The sequence below is a fragment of the Nomascus leucogenys genome, chromosome 22a (assembly GCF_006542625.1).
Source record: "Nomascus leucogenys isolate Asia chromosome 22a, Asia_NLE_v1, whole genome shotgun sequence".
Classification (NCBI taxonomy): Eukaryota; Metazoa; Chordata; class Mammalia; order Primates; family Hylobatidae; genus Nomascus; species Nomascus leucogenys.
The window spans coordinates 14,717,803-14,735,521 of NC_044402.1; the positions used below are offsets into that span (position 1 = coordinate 14,717,803).

Here is a 17,719-nt window from a genome sequence, read left to right on the forward strand (position 1 = left end):
ACAGATTCCTAGATACCAGGGATAAGGCCCAAGAATTAGCATTTCTCAGCTCCCCAGGAGGCTGGTGCTGTTGGTCTGGGGACCACCCCTTATTACCACAGTGGAAGAAGATGGGATGCTGTCAGGTTGGAGTTTGAATTCCAGCCTCATCCAGCTTTGCAAACTTGAGTAAGTAATGTCAATGCTCACCTGTAAAATGGGAATCAGAGTATGGTACACCTTGGAAAGTTGTTTTGGAAATCAGACAGAAGTCACGTTAAGTCCAAGGTCCTAAGTAGGTGCCCAGTAAAAGAAAGCAGTTGCTATTTTTGTCACCATTTTAACACACCTCCACAACTCACAGCTGTTTGGATTAGGCATTCAAGACAAGCATTGACTTAGCCTCAAAAGTCGTGAGGAGGTTACTGAATTGGTAATCTCTCCACCCTCTCTTCCTCCTCTTCTGAACACCCAGGCACCAAAATAGCCCCTAACACCCACCAATGCACTGCCAGCGATGACATTTCTAAGCGGAGGAGATAACTGATCACTTTCAAATTTTGTAATATTTTAAGTACATTATCTTTGAAATCTGGGTCAGGATGAATATTGAACTTGGGCTCATCAAATGTTAGAGCTGAGAGGAAACTTCGAAACCATCTAATGTTCTTTTCTTTTCTTCTTTTTTTTTTCTTTTTTTTGAGACGGAGTTTCGCTCCTGTTGCCCAGGCTGGAGTGTAATGGCACGATCTTGGCTCACCGCAACCTACTGCCTCCCGGGTTCAAGTGATTCTCCTGCCTCAGCCTCCTGAGTAGCTGGGATTACAGGCATGTGCCACCATGCCCAGCTAATTTTGTAGAAACCATCTAATTTTCTAGTTAAAGGTGAGGATGTTGAAGGTGAGGAAACTGAGACCTAGGGAGGGGTAGCAACTTGCCCAAGGTGGCACAGCAAGTCCAAGGGTAAGGGCAGACCTGGAAACCACGTGTGCTGCCTGCCGGCCCTGGCTCAGACTTTCACAGCCTGATTCTCAGCCCAACTGACCCAAAATGCTATGCTTTCCTAAACAAAACTGCAGATCCCCTGGGTTGGTGGGGATACCCAGAACTGAGTAGGAATAATTCTCATTCTATGGTGATATTCACCTAAGGGAACAGATCAGAATCTCTAAGAAAAGAAGGGAGATTTTTATGCTTATCAGCAAAGGGCATTTTTTTTTTTTTTTTGAGATTGGGTCTCTGTTGCCTAGGCTGGAGTACAGTGGTGCGATTGCAGCTCACTGCAGCCTCAACCTCCTGGGCTCAAACAATCCTCCCACTTCGGCCTCTCCAGTAGCTGGGACTACACGTGAATGCTCCCATGCCCGGCTAATTTTTGTATTTTTAGTAGAGACAGGTTTTCACCATGTTGGCCAGGCTGGTCTCGAGCTCCTGACCTCAACTGATCTGCCTGCGTCGGCCTCCCAAAGTACTGGGATTACAGGCATGAGTCACCGTGCCTGGCCAGTGAAGGGCATTTGTTTAAAAGTGTTCGGAAACTCTGACCCAACACCATGTGACCTCCTTTCTTAAACTGCTATTCTCTTCAGTAGGTTAGGAGGTAGTCCCATTTGTTGGCCTTAATTCTTCTAAAGCTACCTCCTGCATCAAGCAGCCTCCTTTCTTCTGCTCTTCATCTTCTCTCATTCTCCTTACACTGTACCCCAAATGCACAGAGAGCTTGCTCTGTGCCCAGAACAGAACAGACATCTTTTACTTTTACTTAACTCATAAAGATAAATAAGCTAAAGACCTACATGCATTTTCTTTTATTCCATTATTTTCCACGATTCAATCAGCCAGTATTTATAGGAGCCTGTTACTTGCTAAGCATTCATTAACTGTTGCTGTGCTTACAAGGAAAGTCCCTTACTCTCATTCCACAAATATGCACTGAGTGTACCCAGGATGTGCTGGCCATGGGCCACATGGGTTATTCAATGATCAACAAGGTAACACAATCCCTGTCCTCATAGAGTATCCAGTCTGCCTTCTAAGAAATGACATCTTTTTGGCAAGAGGACAGGCCTGCAGCAGTGGTCAGGATGAGGCAGGTACTCATCCTGAGGCTGGAGGTGGCTCACACAGGCTTGCAGGAGCCGAGTGTTAAATTTTCGGGAAGTTTGTGAGCCAGTTGTTAAATAGAGCCATTATTAGAAATTAAATCATATAAACATAATTTAGTAAGTTATATTAAAAAACAAAGGTAATACACACTCAAAGCTCATCACCTGCTAATTATTTTATTTTTCATTTTTGAGACAGAGTCTCGCTCTGTCACCCAGGCTGGGAGTGCAGTGGTGCCATCACAGCTCACTACAGCCTTGACCTCAAGCTCAAGCAATCCTCCCACCTCAGCCTCCTGAGTAGCTGGGACTTACAGATGCGCACCACCATGCTTGGCTAATTTTTGGTTTTGTTTTAGAGATGAGGTCCCACCATGTTGCCCAGGCTGGTCTCGAACTCCTCGGCTCAAGTGATCCTCCTGCCTCAGCCTTCTGAAGTGCTGGGATTATAGGCATGAGCTATGAACGATGGTGCCCAGCCACTTCCTAATTATTTTCTGATGTTTTACTATCATCTCTGCTCTTAGGGTCCTTTACACCTATATGGTAGAAATGCTACATAATGGTGGCCTGTGGGGCATTTCCTAGCTCTGCATTCAGTGCCATCAGGTTAACAGTTTGACATTGGCTGTAGTGGGGAATATTTATATTACGAACATTGGCAAATGCTACAAGTTAGTATTTTTTTTTCTTTTTCTTCCAGAAAGCTGGTTGTTAAACATTTACTAAAACACCACTGGATACAAGTGACATCATACATGGTAGGAAGAGTCAAATGAGTAATTAACATTTGGAGGAGGAGGCAAAATTAGCTGGGCATGGTGGCACACGCCTGTAATCCCAGCTACCAGGGAGGTTGAAGCAGGAGGATTGCTTGAACCCAGGAGGTGGAGGTTGCAGTGAGCCAAGATCATGCCATTGCACTCCAGCCTGGGCAACAAGAGCGAAACTGCATCTCAAAAAAAAAGCGGGGGGAGGGGGTCTTTGAACGCCAAGTAGAGAGAGACAGGGTGAAGGTGAGGGTGGGCAAGCTGTCTACAAGCCTGTCTTGTGGGGACTGTCTGTGTTGAATTGTTTTTGGAGGGAAACATGAGGCTTAACAAATAGCTTTATTGTGATTTAATTCTCAGACATACACATTTCACCTATTTAAAGTGTATAACTCAATAATTTTTTGCATATTCATGGAACTTTGCAACCTCACCACAATTTTAAAACATTTTCTTTGTTTTTTTGTTTTTTGTTTTTTTTTTGAGACAGTGCCTTGCTCTGTCACCCAAACTGGGGTCCAGTGAGGCAATCACAGTTCACTGCAACCTCCACCTCCTGGCCTCAAGCAACCCTCTCACCTCAGCCTCCCAAGTAGCTGGGACCATAGGCACGTGCCACATCCAGCTAATTTTTGTATTTTTTCGGTAGAGACAGGGTTTCACCATATTGCCCAGGCTGGTCTTGAACTCCTGGACTCAAGCAATCCTCCTGCTTTGAACTCCTAAAGTGCTGGGATTACAGGCATGAGCCACTGCCCCCAGCCTAAAACTTTTCATCACCCCAAAAGAAACTCCCAGACCTGTTAGCAGTCACTCCCCATTTACGCCAATCTCTTTTTTTCTCCAGCCCAAGGCAACCACCAATCTATTTTCTGCTTCTATAGATTTAAGGCTATTTTTTTAAGCTGACACAGAAATCTGAAATTGTACGAGTTAATCTTGGAGAGTGTTTCATGGGCAGCATGCCCTGTGCCAACCCAGCAATGTCTCCAATTTTCCCAGTGCGAGCTCAGTAAAATTGCCTCTTGACCACAGTTGACCCACTCCCTCTCAGTGGGCCAACTTGTTCCCTCCCCTGGGAAGGATCAAGGGAGAAAAGTTCCTACAGGTGAGCTGAGTGGTCAGCCTCAGGCTGAATGTACACACTGAAACCTTGGTAGGTGCAGAAGTTGGAGGAACAAGCCAGGGGGGTGGACAGGGGAAGGCGCTCAGCTGAACATGGGCCTAAGTGTGAGTGTGGACCCCAACACTCTAAGGGCAGACAAGCCTCTCTGAAGAACTGTGCTGTGGTCAGTCCCCAGGCAATTTCAAGAAAAGTCACAACCTGTCCTCCATCTGTCACTGACTTGGCCCCAGGAGGAGTCACTAGTGAGAGGGTCTCACTCCCCAATTTTCAATAATGCATCTCCCTACTGGTTCTTCCTTCCCATCCCCGGCCCTGAGATGGAGTCTCGCTCTGTCACCCAGGCTGGAGTGCAGTGGCACAATCTTGGCTCACTGCAACCTCTGCCTCCCAGCTTCAAGCGATTCTCCTGCCTCAGCCTCCCAAGTAGCTGGGATTACAGGTGCACGTCACCACACCTGGCTAATTTTTGTATTTTTAGTAGAAACAGGGTTTTGCCATGTTGGCCAGGTTGGTCTTGAACTCCTGACCTCTGGTGATCTGCCCGCCTCAGCCTCCCAAAGTGCTGGGATTACAGGTGTGAGCCACCACGCCCAGTCCCCCTTCTGGTTCAATTGGCCACTTGTGCAATACAAAGTGAGGAGATGACAAAGACCCCCACCTATCTCAAAACATTCCCACTACCAAATACTAGCATCTGAAATCTTTGTCATTCCTTTGAGTTATACCATTATCCCCAGAGGCCATGAGTGAAATTCTTATTATAGGGGATTGGAAGCGGGTGGAAGGGCACTAGCATCTGGCTCAGGTCAGCAAGACTTTACCTTGGAAAGCAGGGGCTGGACTCTGCGTGCAGTGGGACACTGAAGATGTGAGCTTTGGACTGAGGCAGTGATGGTTCTAGATGACAAAGATATAGAAGATGTGTTCTGGGGAAAGGTGGTCCCAGATGGAAAGCTGGGGAGGGAGGGGTGGGCCAATGGAGAGTGCCACTGAAGAGGTGTATAAAGGAGAGCTGCCATTTTTCTCCCCCCTATTTGCAGAGTCTTCTTCCACTCCATCTTCCTCTCTTCCCATCCCACACTATAAATAATTGCAAGTCTTTGTTCTTTGCCTTGGGAATAGCTTCTCCAGCTGTTGCCAGATTTCTGAACCGAATAAAGCGTCTCTTTTGAAATCCACGAAAGAAACAGATTGAACTATGGTGTATTCTTTTTAAGAGGCTTGACTCTACTAGGAAAAGAAAGCTCCCTTACCAAAGAAAGAACATGGAGTGCATGTCATAGCCACTTGCCTTCACGTGTAAAGATGCGGTGACAAGCACCCTTAGTCTTCTTAGCCACTGGCCTTGTGGCAGGAAGCGAGCCAGGCAAGGACAGGGCACAGGCAGAGTGGCAGCCTCTGCCGACCCTGAGAACCAGCCTCCTCCTCCCTCCTGGTGCCCCTAGGAATCAGCATATCCCAACCATGACTCCTGGAAGCTCTTCAGGAACAGGTGGACTAATTTCTCAGCAATAGTCACTGTTTTTGTGATATGAAGGAAAGCGGTTCTAGAAGGCAGGACCGCCGAGGAAGGACACCTGCTCTGCTGTTGCTGAGAAGAAAAGCAAGTGGGCACATGGTCTGCTTTCAGGGGTAAATGAACTTGGGGGCGGGGGGAATTTCTCATGGGTGCTGTCTCATGACCAGAGGAGATGGCTAGACTTTTGTGTGGCTAGGAGAGGTGACCAGCTGCTGGAGGGCAGCTGCTGCTTTAGATCACCCATGCCTGGACCCAGAGTGAGCAGGTTCCATTCATCACAGCTTGTGTTGGATCCTTTTACAAAGTGGTATATCCTTAATATAGATGTCCACAGGCTGATGACAGCCCTGTCTCATGAGATCACGGCTTGAGTTCTCACTCCAGGCCTGAAGACTTTTTTTTTTTTTTGAGACAGAGTTTTGCTCTTGTCACCCAGGCTAGGGTGCAATGGTGAGATCTTGGCTCACTGCAACCTTCGCTTTCTGGGTTCAAGTGATTCTCCTGCCTCAGCCTCCCGAGCAGCTGGGATTACAGGTGCCCATCACCACACCCAGCTAATTTCTGTATTTTTAGTAGAGATGGGGTTTCACCATGTTGGCCAGACTGGTCTTGAACTCCTGACCTCAGCCTCCCAAAGTGCTGGGATTACAGGAGTGAGCCATCGCGCCCGGCCCAGGCCTGAAGACATTCTGAAGCACTCCCACCTGTGTCTACAGGCTCCCAGCTTCTGTCTGCATGGTCACCTCTGCCTCTGGGATCTTGTTTCCACATGGGCTGTAATTGCTTTTTTTTTTTTTTTTTTTTTGAGACAGAATCTCGCTCGGTTGCCCAGGCTAGAGTGCAGTGGCGCGATCTTGGCTCACTGCAACCTCCACCTCCTGGCTTCAAGCAATTCTCCTACCTCAGCCTCCTGAGTAGCTGGGATTACAGGCACCGGCCACCGCACCCGGCTAATTTTTGTATTTTTAGTAGAGACAGGGTTTCACCATATTGGCCAGGCTGGTCTCAAACTCCTGACCTCATGATTCACCCACCTCAGCCTCCCAAAGTGCTGGGATAACAGGCATGAGCCACCATGCCCAGCCTGTAGCTGCTCTTTTTGACTTTTGTTGTAAATTGTGGTAAAATGCACATAACATAAGATGCACTTGTTTTCAAGTGTACAATTTAGTGGTATTAACTATCTGCATAGCGTTGGGCAACTATCAGCACTATCTAGTTCCAGAACTTTTCATCATCCCACATGGAAACCCTATATACCTATTAAGCAGTCACTTCTCATTCCCCAGATCCAGTCCCTGCAACCACTGATCTGCCTCCTCCCTCTATGGCGTCACCTGTTTGGAACATTTCATGTAAATGGAACCATACAAGATGTGACCTTTTGTGACTGGCTTCTCTCACTTAGCATAATGGTTTTCTGTTTGTTTGTTTGTTTTGTTGCTCTGTCATCCAGGCTAGAGTGCAGTGGCTCGATCTCAGCTCACTGTAACCTCTGTCTCCTGGGTTCAAGCAATTCTCATGCCTCAGCCTCCCGAGAAGCTGGGATTACAGGCATGCACCGACACAACTGGCTCATTTTTGTATTTTTAGTAGAGATAGGGTTTTGCCATGTTGGCCAGGCTGGTCTCAAACTCTTGGTCTCAAGCAATCCATCCACCTTGGCCTCAAGCAATCTACCGACTTTGGCTTCCCAAAGCGCTGGGATTACAGGCATGAACCACCATGCCCAGCTAGCATAATGTTTTGAGCTTCATTCATATTGTTGCATGGATCAGTCTTCAATTCCTTTTTATAGCTAGATAATATTCCATTTCATGGATCTACCACATTTCATTTCTCTGCTGGTGCTGTTTTGTACCTCATCTACCCAGATACAAAACTTGCATTTCCATTTCCACAACCACCCCTGCTCACAGTTTCCTCATGGGGACAATGATACTTCATCGCATCCTGTAAGGGTTAAATAATACACAACAGGTAAAGCAACCAAAAGCACCTAGCAACTAGTGCTCAATAACATATTATTAATTATTATATCATCATTATAGTCATTATGCAATCATTACGATCATATAAATTCCTCCAACCTCTTGTTTTCTGTTGTATCTATTCATTTGTTTCACAAATTATCTTTTTTTTTTTTTTTTTTTTGAGACGGAGTCTTGCTCTGTGCCCCAGGCTGGAGTGCAGTGGCGCGATCTCGGCTCACTGCAAGCTCCGCCTCCCGGGTTCACGCCATTCTCCTGCCTCAGCCTCCCGAGTAGCTGGGACTACAGGCGCCCGCCAACACACCCAGCTAATTTTTTGTATTTTTAGTAGAGACGGGGTTTCACTGTGTTAGCCAGGATGGTCTCGATCTCCTGACCTCGTGATCCGCCCGCCTCGGCCTCCCAAAGTGCTGGGATTACAGGCTTGAGCCACCGCGCCCGGCCCTTTTTTTTTTTTTTTTTTTTTTGAGACTAAGTTTCACTCTGTGGCCAGGATGGAGTGCAGTGGTACGATCTTGGCTCACTGCAACCTTTGTCTCCCGGATTCAAGCGAGTCTCCTGCCTCAGCCTCCCGAGTAGCTGGGACCATAGGCACCTGCCACCATGCCTGGCTAATTTTTGTATTTTTAGTAGAGACAGGGTTTCACTATGTTGGCCAGGCTGGTCTTGAACTCCTGACCTCAGGTGATCCACCTGCCTCGGCCTCCCAAAATGGTGAGATTACAGGCGTGAGGCACTCCGCTTGGCCCACAAAATATCTTAAATGCAATCATGGTTGGATAGCTGCAGAGAGATGTCTGGATTAGGTACTTGCAAGGATTATGTTGAACTGCATACTCCTTTGGTTCCCAATCTGGGGCCAGGAAGCCATGAGATCTCTATCATACTGTTACAGCAAGGAGTTCATGAACCACATCTGCAGCAAGCATTTTCAAGCACTTAGTGGCTACCCTTTCTCTCCCACACATACAGGCACTACTGTTTCTCAAATGTGTGCAGTCTCTGTTGAGAATGAATAAAAGATAAGTCATATAAAAGCCTTTTATCATCATGTGTCTTCTCAATCTAACCAATACTCCAGATACCACTTTTCTCATAGGGAGATCTTCATATTTGAGAAGATTAGAACCCACTAGCATACAGCAACACTAAAAGAAACCAAAACAATTCAACTCAGTATGGAAATCAAATGATTAACAAGAATTTATTGAACACCTACTACAAGTTTGGTACTATTCTAAGCACCATGGTGGGGGAGTGTGGATATGAATATGCAGAAGATAGTTTCTGTCCTGCACACTCTGTAATTGGGAAGAGCAGCCGTAGGCCAGTACAGTAGTCAAGAATGTGTCAGCATAAGATCAAGCATTAAATTAGTACTATGGCTAATACATGAAATTAACATGGGCTGAAGTCATCAGGAAAGGCTCCAAGGAAGAGTCTGGCTTGAAGCATAGGCATGTTTTTAAAGGGGCAGGGAGCTCCAGGTAGGTAGAGACAGGAATGAGCAAGGAATCTTAGAGTATAGATGTTGGCCTGCCTGGAGTCAAGGGTTTGATTTGGAAGACATGGTCAATTTCTGTGAGTAGGACATCAGAGGACAGAGCCCTAGAGGTGCAAGGATGATTGAGGGGCAGTCAAAAGCCACTGATGTTTTAGAGCAGAGGAGGGTTGAAGGAAGGCCGTGTCCCAAAATGCTCAGCCTGGCTGAGGCAGGAGAGTCTGTGTTCAGGGGACTTGGGTATGTTCATTCCCAGATGCAGTCATTAAAGGGACTCCATAAGGGATGGAACAGGGGTCTCTGTACTCAGACTGATCTCTTACGACAGCACCTGGGTGTCTTTGCCCTCTATACCAACTATCTTCTGCCCCAGACATGCACATGTGAATTGTCCAGACAGGCTATGGACCTTTGTCCAGTTGTCAGAACTTTTTGCATTATTTCCAGGTTCAAGTAAAGGCATATGCCCTCTGAGAATAGACAAATGGACAGAAGTTTTTATTTTTCATTTTATTTTTATTTCATTTATTTATTTATTTATTTTTGTCGCCCAGGCTGGAGTGCAGTGGCGTGATCTAGGCTCACTGCAACCTCTGCCGCCCAGGTTCAAGCGATTCTCCTGCCTCAGCCTCCCAAGTAGCTGGGATTACAGGCACTGCCACCGCACCTGGCTGTTTTGCAGTTTTTAGTAAAGACGGGGTTTTACCATGTTGCCCAGGCTTGTCTTGAACTCCGGAGCTCAAGTGACCTGCCCACCTCGGCCTCCCAAAGTGCTGAGATTACAGGTGTGAGCCGCTGCGTCCAGCCGGAATTTTTTTTTTTTTTGGGGGGGGGGCTTTCCGGAAGAGGAATTTATGGAGAGGAATGTATTGTATTATATATTGTATTATATGGTATTGTATTGTATTTTTATTTGGTGCTTTTCAGTAAAGACCAGAAAACCTGCTAGACAAATTCTAAAAGAGTTGTAACACTGGAGGGGGAATTTGCCAAGCTGGCTTAATAGATGTCTTCCCACCCTCAACACTCCTTAAAGCAATAGCCCTTCAGGGGTAAAGTCCACGCTGACCACACCTTCCTCCCTCTCTTGCAGAGGGCAAAGGGTAGAAGACCAAGAGGCTAAGGTGTTTGGAGAAGCCAGGGAAACGGGTGGATTCACCCTGCAGGATGCAGCCTCTGAGCTGTAGGATGCTCACCCCAGTCACCCTGGAAGATGGAGCCATCCCCACCCTATACTACTGTTTTGCCCTTCCAAAGTGCTGGGATTACAGGCATGAGCCACCATGCCCAGCCTCTCTTAACTTTGAAAAATCACACCACCACTACCGTCCCTTGATAAACACAAAATCTCAGGCTCTGCTTTAACAATTTTGACACACAAAAATAAACATTGTGAGTACAAAACAAAAGTGCAGGCAGGAGAAGGCATTGCTTTGCTTCCAATCTGCACATCCTTACACCCACTTCAAGTCCGATGTATCTCCCCAGGGGTGCCTCTCTCCTTCTCCATGCTGGAAGTCAGTCCACTGGTTGGAGTGGAGCAGACCAAAGCTAAGAATTATAGAGAGGAAAGCACCCTGGTGAGATTCAGGAGGAACATTTGGTGACAGAGTGGGCTAGAGATTGGTGCAGACTGAGCAGTTACTACCACTGTAATTGCTTGAGGGCTTGAACGTTAGTGCTGGGGGGTGGGAGAGATGGAGAAGAAGAGATGCATAAGAGACAGATGGGCTGGGCATGGTGGCTTATCCCTGTAATCCCAGCACTTTGGGAGGCCAAGATGGGTGGGTCACTTGAGGTCAGGAGTTCAAGACCAGCCTGACCAACATGATGAAACTCCATTTCTACCAAAAATATAAAAAATTAGCCGAGCATGGTGGTGGGTGCCTGTAGTTCCAGCTACTCGGGAGGCTGAGGCATGAAAATCTCTTGAACCCGGGAGGTGGAGGTTGTAGTGAGCCGAGATCGGGCCACTGCACTCCAGCCCGGGTGACAGAGCAAGACTCCATCTCAAAAAAGAAAAAGAAGAGAAAAAAAGAGAGACAGATGATGGTGGAGAGAACTGCTAATGCTTGGAATTGAATAGATGGAGGGCATCCAGGAGCTCAGGCCTTGGCCCAGGCAGCACCCCTCATTCATTCAACAACATGTATTGCCAGCCCTACTGTGTGCCAGAGACTATGCTAAGCACTGAGGACACAGCAAGAACAGGACAGGGAAACTCCCTACTTCCCAAAGGAGGAAGACCACCAGCAGCAAAGAAGAAAATACATAAATGAACAAGATCATTTTGGATAGTGGTCTATGCTATGAAGCCATTCAAGCAGAGAATGGAGATGAGATAAAGAGTAATAGGGGTGGAGTGGATAGAGGGAAGCTATATTAGATTGGGGGCCATGAAAGTGACTCCAAGAAGTGACAGCCAAGCTGAACCCCGAATGATGCTTTAGCAATGAGCCATGGAAGATCTAGAGGCCCCAAGGTGGAAACACATATTTCTGACACATTATTAAAAAAACAACAGAAAAACATTGCTGGCATCTCTGTTCTCAAGTTGACACAAAAGCAAAAAATGCCTGCATCCCCTAGGAAGGAACTTCAAGGAGTGTATTCTCTTGCTGCTTCTTCTCTTGCTTGCTGACAGTAGGACATCTGGGTCAGGCCTGGAGACTCGCTCTTTTATGGATCATTCTCTCTTTGTTGTTGTTTTTTTTTTTTTGAGACAGAATCTCTCTCTGTTGCCCAGGCTGGAGTGGAGTGCCACAATCTCAGCTCACTGCAAACCCTGCCTCCCAGGTTCCAGCAATTCTCCCACCTCAGCCTCCCAAGTAGCTGAGATTACAGGCATACACCATCATGCCCAGCTAATTTTTGCATTTTTAGTATAAATGGTGTTTCACCATGTTGGCCAGGCTGGTCTTGAACTCCTGACCTCAGGTGATCCACTTGCCTTGGCCTCCCAAAGTGCTGGGATTACAGACGTGAGCCACTGCGCCTGGCCTTCTCTCTCTGTTCTTTAAGTGGGAGGCTACCTCCGATGTGGTGGAGATATAAGTGTGCTTAGAGCAGGCCACAAATGTGGCTCTTTTCCCTGCACTGTTCCCAACATGTAGGCATAAGGCTGAAAGTTGGGGCAGGGCATGCAATGCCTGTAGATCTTTCTGAGATGTAAACTCTGATGGGCATGATGGCTCATACCTGTAATTTCAGCCTTTTTGGAGGCCAAGGCAGGAGGATCACTTGAGCTCAGGAGTTTGAGACCCGCCTGGGCAACATAGTGAGACCCCCATCTCTACCAAAAAAATTTTACAAATCAACCAAGCATGGTGGCGCATGTCTGTAATCCCAGCTACTCAGGAGGCTGAGGCAGGAGGATTGCTTGAGGCCAGGAGGTCGAGGCTGCAGTGAGTTGTGATCACACCATTGCACTCCCACCTGGGTGACAGAGCAAGGCCTTGTCTCAAAAAACAAAACAAAACAAAAAAAGATGTGCAACCTACATATCTAACACATTCACCAAAGGCCTGTGACAATGAAGCTGATACCAACAGGAACTTCATGAGGATCCTTCGGCCTGCCGTTAATCATTTTCCAACACTGAAAGGAAGATGCTTGCAATTAATTGTCACCTTCAAATTTCTAACAGCTGGCTTCAACCTTACAGAACATGATAAGGATTGGGAAATGTCCAATTATAAGAATCACCACCTCTGTAAGTTGACAGCAAGCCATGTGCTCATAAGAATTGCTGGTATTCCTGGCATTGAGATGAGGTGGACTTTGTTCTCAACAATGTTCCTGAAGTAATCACAATAATAAGCTTCACGTGGCTGTTTCTGATAAGACCTCCAAACACAAGCCCAAGAGCAACAGAGTAAAAGTGAAGACATTTGGTTAAAATGGTGGTCAGAACATCATACTGGCTACACTTGGGTCAGGTACCTCTTTCATGGGAAGGGGGGGTGTGGCTCACTTTTTATCTTGGAATTCCTCCCAAATAAGAAAGGGTGTTGCATGCAGTCAAACTGACAAATACCCTCTACATGCTCTATCACAATTACCTTCTTCTCTGCTTTTCCAAATGTTACCCAGCTATAGCGGGCTGAATAATATGCCCCCACCTCCAACTCCAAAAGATGTCCACATCCTAATCCGCAGAGCCTGTGAATATGTTACTTCACATGATGAAATTGAGGACCTTGAGGTGGCTTTATTATCTTCGATTTTCTAGGTAAGCCCAGTGTAATCATGAAGGTCCTTATGAGTGGCATGACAGGAGGGTCAAAGAGGAGAGAGGAGATATGACAACAGAAACAGAGGCTGGAGAGGCCAGGCGTGGTGGTGTGCACCTGTGATCCCAGCTACTCGGGAGGCCATGGCAGGAGAATTGCTTGAACATCGGAGGTGGAGGTTGCATGGGCTGAGATGGTGCCACTGCACTCCAGCCTGGGTGACGGAGTGAGACTGTCTCAAAAAAATAATAATAAATAAATAAAATAAAATAAAAATAAAGAAACAGAGGCTGGAGAGATGGCCTTTGAAGATAGAGGAAGGAGCCACAAGGCAAGGAGTGCAGACAGCCTTTGGAATATGAAAAGGGCAAGGAAGCAGTCTCCCCTAGAGCCTCCAAATAGGAACACAGCCCTACCGATGCCTGGATCTTAGCCCATTAAGACCCATTTTGGACTTCTGACTTCCAGAACTATAAGATGTCTTAAGCCACTTGTAGTAATTTATTTGCAACAGCAGTAGGAAACTAATATACCTGCTAAAATATCACCCTTTGGAAAGGTCATGCTGGCCCTGGCCTATGGCCCTCAAGGTTTGTTCCCGTCTATGAATCCCTATTACTTATGATGAAGTCATTTGAAATTTAGTACTGTATTGCTGTGGGATGTGCCTCCTGTTTTTTTCTTGAACATTTCTCTCTGCTTAGTTAACATGGCACTTGTACTTGTTTATGTAGAACACAGAATGGGGCTTACCCATTATAATTCTCTTAATACATGCTTTTTTTTTTTTTTTTTGAAACAGAGTCTCGCTCTGTCGCCCAGGCTGGAGTGCAGTGGCGCGATCTCGGCTCGCTGCAAGCTCCGCCTCCCGGGTTCACGCCATTCTCCTGCCTCAGCCTCCCCAGCAGCTGGGACTACAGGCGCATGCCGCCACGCCCGGCTAATTTTTTGTATTTCTAGTAGAGACGGGGTTTCGTCACGGTGGCCAGGTGGTCTCGAACTCCTGACCACAGGTGACCACTGGCCTCGGCCCCCTAAAGTGCTGGGATTACAGGTGTGAGCTACCGTGCCCGGCCAATACATGCTTTTGAATAAATGAATGAAAAGGAGCTCTTTTTCTAGACTTCCTTGCTTTTTCTCAAAGGACTGGATGTTGCACAACGCACACAAAAGGCACTCATATTTCTTCAAGATTTTCCTAAAGTCTAAAGCACTCTTACTAGGACTCCACTTTTGCCCTGGTTTCACATGGATAGTTGAAGCTCTCTTACATGATGAGTTTGGGATGGTTGGTTAAAATGGGAAACCATTAAAAATTATATGTTCTAGGGCTGGGTGTGGTGGCTCATGCTTGTAATCCCAGCACTTTGGGAAGCCCAGGTGGGCGGATCGCGAGATCAGGAGTTCGAGAACAGCCTGACCAACATGGTGAAACCCCGTCTCTTCTAAAAATACAAAAATTGGCTGGGCATGGTGGCGGGCACCTGTAATCCCAGCTACTCAAGAGGCTGAGGCAGGAGAATCGCTTGAACCTGGGAGGTGGAGGTTGTAGTGAGCTGAGATCGTGCCATTGCACTCCAGCCTGGCAACAGAGCGAGACTCTGTCTCAAAAAAAAGAAAAAAAAATAGTGTGAGTTTCCGCAAAAAGTTAAACATAGACTTACTATATGATTCTACAATCCTACTTCTAGGTATATATCCACAAGAATTGAAAGCAGAGACTCAAACAGATACTTGTACACCAGTGTTCATCACAACATTATTCACAACAGTCAAAACGTAGAAACCATCGCAATGTCCACGCACAGATGAATAGACAAGCAGAATGTATGGTATATATACACAATCAAATACTATTCAGTCATAAAAAGGAATGAAAATTTTATATATGCCACAACATGGATGAACCTTGAAAACATGATGCTAAGTGAAATAACCCAGACACAGAAGGAAGAATATTGTATGACTCCACTTCTATGAAGTCCCTATAATAGGCAAATTCATAGGGACAGAAAGTGGAATACGGGTTACTTGGGGGAAGGGAAAAATGGGGGTGTTATTGTTTAATGGGTCCGGAGGATGACGGAATGTTTTGGGTGTAGATAGGGTGATGGTGACACAATATTGTGAATGTATTTAATGCTACTGAATAGTACATTTGCAAATGGCTAAAATGATATATATCATGTTATATATATTTACCATAAATTTTTAACAGCCATAAAAGCATTCAAACCTTTTTTTCCTGAATCTTTTCTAGTACAATTTGACATCTGAGCTATTTTTTTTTTTGCATAAAGCTCTTCATCACAGTGTTGTTTATAATCATAAAATATTCTAAAGAATTTAAAAGTTTGTTAGTAGGTGATTTGTTAGGAAATTAGTGTAATCCAAATTATGGACTATCAGGCAGTCATTAGAAATCATGTTTGTGTTCGCGACCAGACCGGCCCATATGGCGAAACCCCGTCTCCGCTAAAAATACAAAAACTAGCCAGGTGTGGTGGCAGGCGCCTGTAGTCTCAGCTACTTGGGAGGCTGAGGCAGGAGAATTGCTTGAACCTGGGAGGCAGAGGTTGCAGTGAGTGAGACTGCACCACTGCACTCCAGGTGACAGAGCAAGACTCTGCCTTAAAAAAAAAAAAAAAAAAAAGAAAGGAATAAATCATGTTTATGAAGATATTTTACTGATGTAGGGAAATGCTGATAATATGCTAAGCCAAAAAGGGCAGGGTATAATATTGTGCTTGGAATGATTCCCAAGTGTTAACAATTTTTAAAAAACACAAAATAAGGCTGAGCATGGTGGCTCACGCCTGTAATCCCTGTGCTTTGGGAGGCCAAGTCAGGCAGATCACTTGAGGTCAGGAGTTTGAGACCAGCCTGGCCAATATGGTGAAACACCGTCTCTACCAAAAATACAAAAATTAGCCAGGTGTGGTGGCGGGTGCCTGTAGTTCCAGCTACTCGGGAGGCTGAGGCAGGAGAATCGCTTGAATCCTGGAGGCAGAGGTTGCCATGAGCTGAGATCGTGCCACTGCATTCCAGCCTGGGTGACCCAGTGAGATTCTGTCTCAAAAATAAATAAATAAAAATTAAAAATAAATAAATAGACACAAAATAGAAATATTGGAAGAAAATGTTCCAAAGTGTTACCAGAGGTTGTCCTCGGACAGTTAAAGATCATTTTGCTCCATTTCTTTCTTAGTTTCCTGACTCTCCAGCTTTCTTCAGAGAAAATGAATTACTTTGAAGACCAAAAACCAAAACCCCAAAACTTCAATGTGGCACAGTTCTTGCTTATTTAGGGCTACCACATCCTCTAGGGTACACGACTACGCTATTTTCTAACAACTGCTACTTTAATCTTAGTTGTTGAGGTCACACTAGTGTTTTCAAAATGAGGCACATGCTGGTTCACAGAAAGACAGTGAATGAAGGCGTGGGGGGATGGAGGGAGGAAAGAACTCAAAGGAGACCTGCTGCGGGGGAAAATTCTTCCTCACTGCAAGCTCCCCATCAAATAGTAACTTCTAAAACCACAAGTTTTCATTTTCAGGATAAAGGCAGGCAACCAAGTTCCTCGAAAGTAAATGTAGGTCAAAGTTATTAATCCAGCTTTTGAGGGAAACTCAATCTAATTGCTCATTAGCATACCATTCAAAGTAGCTTTTATTAACATGGATTCACACTGCCTTTTAAAAATAATGGAAACAGCTCAAGATCAGCCTGGTCAACATGGCGAAACCCCGTCTCTACTAAAAACACAAAAATTAGCCAGGCATGGTGGTGGGCATCTGTAATTCCAGCTACTCGGGAGGCTGAGGCAGGAGAATCACTTGAATCCTGGAGGTGGAGGTTGCAGTGAGCTGAGATTGAGTCCCTGCACTCCAACCTGGGCGACAGAGCAGCTGTCTCAAAAATAATAATAATAATAATAAAAACAAAATAGCTTAGTATTTTAAGGACTGTTGATGTTTACTGCACCAGAAAGACACTACAAGCAGAGTCTGTTTGTGGGGATAGTTTGCTATGAAAAGAAAGTTATTTTAGTTAGTTAATATGATTGGAACTAACTTCCTTCCTTCCTTCCTTCCTTCCTTCCTTCCTTCCTTCCTTCCTTCCTTCCTTCCTTCCCTTCTCTTCCCTTCCCTTCCTTTCTTCCTTCATTCCTCTCTTTCTTCTTCCTTCCTCTCTTTCTTCTTTCTCTCTCTCCTTTCTTCTTTCCTTCCTCCTTCCCTTCCTCTCTTTCTTTCTCTCTCTCTCTCTTTTTTTTTTGAGACCGAGTCTCGCTCTGTCACCAGGCTGGAGTGCAGTGGCAAGATCTTGGCTCACTGCAACCTCCACCTCCCAGGTTCAAGCGATTCACCTGCCTCAGCCTCCTGAGTAGCTGGGACTACAGGCATGTGCCACTACATCCAGCTAATTTTTGTATTTTTAACAGAGACGGGGTTTTACCATGTTGGCCAGGATGGTCTCGATCTATTGACCTCATG

General features: G+C 45.8%; 1 protein-coding gene and 1 non-coding gene across 2 annotated transcripts in view; both read right to left on the reverse strand.

The window, feature by feature from the left end:
* DGLUCY (D-glutamate cyclase) overlaps nucleotides 1-17,719 on the reverse strand; it is a 157,911-nt gene that overhangs the window by 122,814 nt on the left and 17,378 nt on the right. The window lies entirely within an intron of this gene.
* Nucleotides 9,906-9,967, reverse strand: LOC115832593. The gene has a single exon (XR_004028119.1). It is a non-coding gene; the product is annotated as a U7 small nuclear RNA (small nuclear RNA).